Source organism: Taudactylus pleione, unplaced genomic scaffold (assembly GCF_031769625.1).
Source record: "Taudactylus pleione unplaced genomic scaffold, aTauple2 ptg000127l, whole genome shotgun sequence".
Lineage (NCBI taxonomy): Eukaryota > Metazoa > Chordata > Amphibia > Anura > Myobatrachidae > Taudactylus > Taudactylus pleione.
The window spans coordinates 18,041,948-18,050,843 of NW_028284529.1; the positions used below are offsets into that span (position 1 = coordinate 18,041,948).

General features: G+C 44.4%; 1 pseudogene; it reads right to left on the reverse strand.

The window, feature by feature from the left end:
- Positions 1 to 2,970: 2,970 nt before the first annotated feature.
- Positions 2,971 to 3,089, reverse strand: LOC148523854 (5S ribosomal RNA; annotated as a pseudogene).
- Between the last annotated feature and the right edge of the window lie 5,807 nt (positions 3,090 to 8,896).

Here is an 8,896-nt window from a genome sequence, read left to right on the forward strand (position 1 = left end):
AACTCCTGTTTGTGCGGGCACCCAACGCTGAATTTGTTACACAGGGAGAGCCGGACACCATGCTGTTTTTTTATATATATATATATATATATATATATATGAGTTATGGTATAACATACCTTTTCTTCGAGGTCCATGGGGTCCACAGCCAATACGTTGGGTATGAATCCCAGTCACCAAACAGTTAACACAAACGAGCTCTCTGCTCCCAGGATTTACTGGGGTTACTCCTCATATACCCCACCCCCTGCCCCAGGTAGCCAGTTCATTACCAAGCTCAAGCAGGTGGAGACAAACAAAGGGTAAGAAAGAAAAAGCCCATACTCATGAGTCCAGACTCTCTAGAGAAGAAAATTATGGAAACCTCCCCAAAACTACAGGTGCATCTGTGTGGGTGTCTTGTGGACGCCATGGACCTCAAAGAAAAAGAGTTAACAAAGGTATGTTATACCATAACTCTTATTTTCTTCTTCGAGGTCCATGGAGTCCACAGCCATTACATTGGGGATATCCCAAAGCACTAAACCTATGGGCGGGGATGCTCCTGATTCTCGGAAGAGAGGAGAATCCTATGCCCAAATGAGGCATCCAGAGAGGCAAAATTGTCAAAGGCATAAAATTTGACAAAGGTGTGGATGGAAGACCATGTGGCTGCAGAACTATTCAGCAGAGGTGCCCCAGAAAGCCACCCACAAAGGCCCTACTGACCATGTGGATGTACCTTTACTGAGTCTGGCACCACCAGACTAGTCTGTGTGTATACCTGAGAAATCATCATATGAATCCATCTGACCAGTGTCCGCTTATCGGCTGGTCAGCCTTATGACTGTCATAGAGTACAAAAAGGAAATCTATTTCCTCATGCTGTTGGCGTGATCCACATAAATATGTAGCGCACGGCCAACATCCAAGGAAGCCTCACCTACCTAGAGGCATGTAGTCTGAAAGCTGGGACCACAATCTATTCATTCATATAGAACCAGAATATCACTCTTGGAAGGTATTCCACCCTAGTGAAGCACCGCTCTCTCCCGATGACTTATTAAAACAGGGAAGCGGGAAGAAAGTGCTGCTAGATAAGAGACCCTCCAAACTGATGAAAAGAACATACTCGAGAAAACCTAACCCCGTAGGGCCACATTTTCTCAGTTCACCCCGGAGAACAAACAAAGTTTTGTAATAAATGCAGCCAGATGTAAGCTTCTTGTCCTCTGAATTACAAAACATCCTTTCTTCAAGGCGGAGGTCTGAAGAACCATGCCGTCCAAGATGGATGAGTCAGGTATAGATACAGGAAGGGATCCTGTATTAACAGGTCCGACCTTAGCAGAAGAGGCCACAGAGTGTCTATGGAATGACTCTGCAGGTTGGCGAACCAGCAACATCTGGGTCAAACAGGGGCTATCAGTATTACTGTTGCATATTCCCATTAACCCTTAGAGGGAGGGATAGCGGGTGAAGCAAATATGCTAGTTTGAAGTTATACTCTACTGCCAGAGCATCCACAAACTCTGTGCCCGTACCTGGGGACCCTGTGCTTGTGACTCAAGGCCATGAGGTCTACCTCTGGAATACCCATCCATCCACAAGGCTCTGAAATACCTGTGGATGAAGAGCCCACACTCTCTGGTGCATATATCCTGCTGGCCTAGGAAGTCCACTTCCAAATTAAGGACTCCTGGTATGAACATAACAGATCTCACTGGAAAATGACATTCTGCCCCCTGATGTATGAGGCAGTCTACTGCGGTGGCGTTGTTATATTGCACCTAGACCGGCCTGCCCCTTTATTATTTCCTGAGCTTGCAAATGCTCCTGAATACTGCCCTTAGTTCCAGGACATTCTACGGAAAGAATGCTTTCCATTGTCCTCCATTTTCCTTGAAAACGTGTGTCGACCTGTCACTGCTTCCCACCCGTGGAGGCTGGTATCATCCAGGTCCAGAATGGCTGACCCTTGTTGCGACAATTGTCTTTAATGGATAGTCGCTCTTCTGGAAAGAGACAGATTGTCTGTGCTTTTATTTGTAACCCCGGCCGTACCCTGGCTGGGCAAATAACAGCTCCTGACAGAGAAAGACTGCCCTGAACCGGCTTCAAATCTCATACCAGTGGAACATTTAAAGGTGAATGCCAATGGTACTGAAAAGAGATATAAGGCCTCAATCTCTCTGGTAATATGAATTTTTCTGCCCAGAGAAACTCCTTACTACCTTTCCAACAACCCCTGGTATCTCATGTGGTCTCCCATACAAGTACTAACTGGGCTCAATGCTGCCTAGCTATCAAGATCAGAAAATATTGGGCATGTCCAGTATGGTCTGGCTGTAGTCAGATTTGGGAGGCTTTCACAACTTTCTGGCATTAGAACACTGGAGCCTCTCCTTATACCGGCTCCACAAGCATAGCTTTGACCCCTCTGATCAGGGAGGAGACGTACTGTTGGAAGATGGTCTTCCTCTCTTGAGAGTGACTCTTGAGAGGAGACCCATATGTCTCCCTAAACACCCAAAGATGTACCAGAATCTGAGGGCTGGACGGAGCGTGAGACCGACCACCTTCTGATTCTTTCGGCTGTACTAGCCTAGCTGTTTGCCATAATTGCTGGAAAGCTGCTAAGGACAAAGTCACCTTTTGACCCAAGTGAGCACACATGTCCCTCCAGGACAGATGCCTAGGAAGCCTAAACATTGCAGCTGCTGAAGATACCTTAATATCAGGGTTGGCGCAGGAGTCACCATCCTGTCCACAACCTGTGCTATGATCTGGTAGATTTGACTACTGTGGTGACTCTTTAGAACAGTGACCACCACAACCCATTTATATTAAGTCCAGTGAGGACACCCCCATCTCCCCTCTCTGTGGCCTGACCCGCGTGAGGGGCCTATGCCATCTGGTCTTTGGCTGCAAAGACCTAGCAGCCTGTAATGATTGTTGAATGGCTACTAAAGATGATGCCCTGACAACCACTGCCTACAGCACCTGGTATTCCCAGGTGGTCTACCATCAAAGTACTAACCAGGACCAACTCAGTATAGCTTCCAAAATCAGATGAGATTGGGCATGTCCAGTGTGGTATGGCTGTAGGTCAAATGTCCATTCATGCTGGAAATATAGAGGGCATAACCATAGGGGGCTGCTGCTTCAGGTCACACATGACACCAACTCTTGGGCTCCAGCCATCTGTCTTACCTTTTCATTGGACATACAAGGTTTATCCAATGTCTAGTATTAATGTGACCATCATTTTACATCCAATGTACACACGTATCTTTGTAGTGGGTTACATGAGGAGAAACAGCAGTGATAGACTTATGCTGACAACGCAGCATAATACAGCAGATTCCATAAGTCACATGTAATGCACTTGGATATTTAATAAAAAAAAAAATATATATATATATATACATACATACATGCATATCCACTGTTCATACACACTAAGCTCTCTGGCCAACTACCAAAACACCAGGTAGGACCTAGAGCTCTGTATGACCTGATCACCGCAGTGGAGGCATGTATACATACATACAACAAATTTTTAGTCAACTACGAACAGCCGACAAGGCTAAGTAGGACATCAAGCTCTGTATAACCTGGCCATCCACAGAGAGGCACCCAGGAAGATGAACCAAATCTCCTGAGAACATTTGCAAGTAAATTACAACAAGCGTTGGTTTAAACTGCCACAGAAACATACATGTGAAGCATTCTCTAACCCCTAAACATAGTTTGGGGGTTTAAGGAAGGTCAAACTTTGAACAGTAACACATCCATGCCTAACTGACCAGTTTTGCAAGATCTACCTGTAGATTTGCATCAATCGGTACTGAATCCAAGCAACAAAAGTTGGTAGGATTCCAAAGTTATGCACTGTCCTGGGAACAAGGCATACTCAGGGATAGCCAACTTCCCCCCCTCAATCAGTACTCAACTCAGCTGAGTCTTCCTAATTAGGAGAGAGGGGGGATGGGCAACCCAGCCCTACCAGTATATGTGAATTACAATTTAGCCCATATAGCCTACAGCTGGGGGCCAATGTAATGTGCTCACCTTCACACATGGGCCCTCATTCAGAGCCGCTCGTTAGCGGCAGTACGCTCGTTCCGAGCGATGTTTGCACATCTGCGCATGCGTACGCTTTTTAGTACGCATGCGCGAACCAGTCAGTGCGGCCGAAAATCCTTTGTACGCTATATAGCGAGTGCCTGCTATTTTGAGTGACAGAATGAGGCGTATGTGGGTGGTAACAGGGGAAGGTGCTTGAAAATGGGGAGTGGAGATCCGAACGCAGGCGTGCTTAAAGGTCAAAACGGGCGTTTTATGGGTGTGTATATTTAAAACAGCAGCGTCATTGACCACGTCACTGGGTTATTTTATAGCCAGAACTGCTCGCAAATTTGTGGTAGCAAACACCAACCACAAGAATAGCGAGCAGTTCATACGCTGGTCGATGTACTCGATTAATCTAATAAATAGCGGACATGACGTAGGATGCGTGCGGCCAGGGGGCGTTTTTAACAAATAAACGAGCGTATGTTTTGCTCGTTCGTTCAGACTTAGAGGTGTGAACAGACTGCAATGTGCGTACGGATCATTTGAATAGCCACCCCTTGTTTTTAAACGAACGACCGCAAATAGCGAACGGCTCTGAATGAGGGCCATGGTTTTTTCAGAAACAAGGGCAGCATAACTCAGCAAAACTTTATGCATTTAAGCAGTATATTTGCCATAGGCTCTTAATCAAAAAGCACACCAGCTTAGTAGGATATTTGAGCCAGTTCAACCTGGCCATTAAGCAAGGTATTCTGGTCCATTATCTGGGAAAAGGAAACCCAAGGGAGTTCCTATCCAGAAGCTGGGAGGTTTGTCTACTTAACACAGTAACCACATAATTCAGATTGTATGAAATACTGTGGGGAAAACCCCCCCAGCACAGGGACCTTAGCCGCCTGTCCTTCAGACTCTAAGACACAGTAATGACAAGTTCTGAGTACACACATGATTTTGTTTCACCCTAACTACCCACAGTGATAGTTTACAGGAGTCACAGTTCTTTTTACATAAGAAACAGTATCCATAAAAAAAACAATCACATGTCATGCATAAACACCCTGCGAGTCATATGCATATAAGCTCTCACTACCACAATCAGCCTAGGCTTAGGTAGGATAGAGCCCTGTAAAACCTGAACCAGCAGTAGGAAAGGTATACAGGGAGACTGCCCAGCATCCTGAAGGAGCAGCATTCAGAGAGCAACTGACATACACTCTGGCTGCCCTATGGAGACTGGGAGAGGCAACCCACAATCACTGCGCCAGAGGACTGAACTATCATGCGGATTGGGAGAGGGGCTGCTGGGGATGCACACCTCCTCTATGCTGCTTGGACCTGCCCAATAAACTGACCTGGCCACCGCCACAAGCCCCGGTTTTCAGGAACATCACATCCCAGCGGTCTAGTGTAGGAAACACGACCAACCGCTTACCTGCCATCCCCTTAATCTGGATGTGGTCCAGGGCATGAGAGCCCCTGCTGAAGCCCTAGCCATGGTCCTGCCAAAGCAAGCGGTGCGGCACCGGATGAGGTAGTTGTAGCGGGTGGCCAGTGCGTATCCTATCAAACACAAGGCTGCTTCCAAGACAGCTCAGACCACCTGCTGTGATGGTGAGTAAAACTCTCTTTTTTATTTTTGTTACTCGTATGCAGGACTGCTCCTGCAGTCCCACTGTCTATGTTGTGAACACACCAAACAGGAAGAACTGGCTACGTGAGACAGGGGGTGGTGTATATGAGGAGGAACCCTGGTGCATCCTGGGATTAGAGAGCTCATTTGTGTTAACTGTTTGGTGACCGGGATTCATACCCAACATAATGGCTGTGGACCCCATGTACCCCAAAGAAGAAATATATATTTATATATATATATATGCAGTATTTTAGGTCAACAGTTGTCATGTCAATAAGGATCAGGATGACATGAGAGTGTTAATATGGTTTCAATGTCAATCGTGGCCCTGCAGTCACTTACCTGGTTCCAGTGGCTGCAGCAACTCCAGCACAGCTTTCAGGTTTCGGTGGCCATGTAAGGTCACTTCCAGTGCAGACCTTTGACAAATCATGGCTTTTGGTAAGAATTGCAATCCCATCCTTACCTCTACCCCCTAATTCTCCCAGCAGCACCTAACCATAACCGTCAGAATTCTGAAAAAGTCAACATTACAGATGTTGACGTGTCTAACCATATTGACATTAAAATTTTAAAATTGTGGTGTTGACAAGGTAACTGTCAACAATGTAAATGGACCATATATATATATATATATAGATAGAGAGATAGATAGACAGATAGATATAGATATATACATATATATGTGTGCATACTGTATATAATTATATATAGTGCTGTGCAAAAGTTTTAGGCTGGTGTGGAAAAAATGCTGCAAAGTGAGAATACTTTCATAAATAGAACTGTTTAAAGTTCATTTTTATCAAGTAACAACATGCAAAGTGAATGAACAGAAAAGAAATCTAAATCAAATCAATATTTGGTGTGACCACCCTTTACCTTCAAAATAGCATCAATTCTTCTAGGTACACTTGCACAACATTTTTGAAGGAAGTCAGCAGGGAGGTTGTTCCAGTCATCTTGGAGAACTAACCACAGATCTTCTGTGGATGTAGGCTTGCTCAATTCCTTCTGTCTCTTCATGTAATGCCAGACAGACTCGATGATGTTGAGATCAGGGATCTGTTGTGTCCACATAATCTCTTCCAGGATCTTCTTATGCTCAAGATTGTTCTTAATGACATTGGATGTATGTTTGGGGTCGTTGTCCTGCTACAGAATAAAATTGGAGCCAATCAGATGCCTCCTTGATGGTATTACATGATGGATAAATACCTGCCTGTATTTTTCAGCATTGAGGACACCATTAATCCTGACCAAATCCCCAACTTTATTTGCTGAAATGCAGCCCCAAACTTGCAAGGAACCTTCACCATGCTTCACTGTTGCCTGCAGACATTGATTATTGTACCTCTCTTCAGCCCTTTAGCAAAAAACTGCCTTCAGTTAGAGCCAAACATTTTTAAAAAATTCAGTCCAGAGCAACTGCAGCCATTTTTCTGCACCACAAATTCCTATGTTGTTGTACATTGTTGAGTCGCTTGGCCTTGTTTCCATGTTGAAGGTATAGCTTTTTGGTCGCAATTCTTCCATGGAGATCACTTCTGGCGAGACTTCTCTTAACAGTAGATGGGAGTACCGGGGTCCCACTGGTTTCTGCCAGTTTTGAGCTGATGGCACTGCTGGACATCTTCCAATTTTGAAGGGAAGTGAGCATGATTTGTCTTTCATCTGATGCACTGTTTCCTTGGCTGACCACTGCATCTCCAGTCCTCAATGTTGCCCGTTTATTTGTGTTTCTTCAAAAGAGCTGGAACAGCATATCTTGAAACCCCAGTCTGATTTTAAATCTTTGGTAAGTGGTGGGGGGTTGGACTGCACAGCCTAATTTTAAACATACTAGGAGGTGCTGTCATGCTGAGGCTTGTAGTACAATAAAGGTACATGTTTGACCAAAAATGTTTGCCCATCCACCTTGTCAAGGTGAAGCCCATAAGATGGTTCACTACCATCCCTAATACTAATAAATTACAATTAAATGTATCCAGGACTTACCTGTAATAGTGAACATTCTAATATGTAAACAGAAATGCAGGAACATGGACTGGTGATTAAAAACACCTGAAGGCAGATGGTGGGGTGCAAATTCCAAATAGAAGGAATCTAATCCTCCAAGTGTACAAAATATACACAAATATAGTAGTAAGTGTGGGGGGGGGGGCTTGGACTGCACACCCTAATTTTAAACATAATAGGAGGTGCTGCCATGCTGAGTCAGGTGCATAAATATTGGGACATTGACAGAATTTTCATATTTTGGCCTCTATTCACCACCACAATGGCTTTGAAATGAAACAAAAAAGATGTGCTTTAACTGAAGACTTTCAGATTTAATTTGAGGGTAATTACATCCAAATCAGGTGAACGCTTGTTCTTGGGGCATTTTCCCTTCAGTTTTGTCTTCATCAAGTGAAATGCATGCTCAATCGGATTCAGGTCAGGGGATTGACTTGGCCATTGCATAACATTCAACTTTTTAGCCTTAAAAAAACTCTTTGGTTGCTTTTGCAGTATGCTTCGGGTCATTGTCCATCTGCACTGTGAAGCGCCGTCCAATGAGTTCTGAAGCATTTGACTGAATATGAGCATATAATATTGCCCAAAACACTTCAGAATTCATTCTGCTGCTTTTGTCAGCAGTCACATCATCAATAAATACAAGTTCCATTGGTAACCATAAATGCCCACGCCATGACACTACCACTACCATGCTTCACTGATGAGGTGGTATGTTTTGGATCATGAGCAGTTCCTTTCCTTCTCCATACTCTTCTATTCCCATCACTCTGGTACAAGTTGATCTTTGTCTCATCTGTCCATAGGATGTTGTTCCAGAACGGTAATGGCTTTTTTAGATGTTGTTTGGCAAACTCTAATCTGGTCTTCCTGTTTTTGTTGCTCACCAATGGTTTACATTTTGTGGTGAACCCTCTATATTCACTCTTTTGAAGTCTTCTCTTGATTGTTGATTTTGACACATATACACATACCTCCTTGAGAGTGTTCTTGGTTTGGCCAACTGTTGTGAGGGGGTTTTTCTTCACCAGGGAAATAATTCTTCTGTCATGCATCACAGTTGTTTTCCGTGGTCTTCCGGGTCTTTTGGTGTTGCTGAGCTCTCCGATGCGTTCTTTCTTTTTAAGAATGTTCCAAACAGTTGATTTGGCCACACCTAATGTTTTTGCTATCACTCTGATGGGTTTGTTT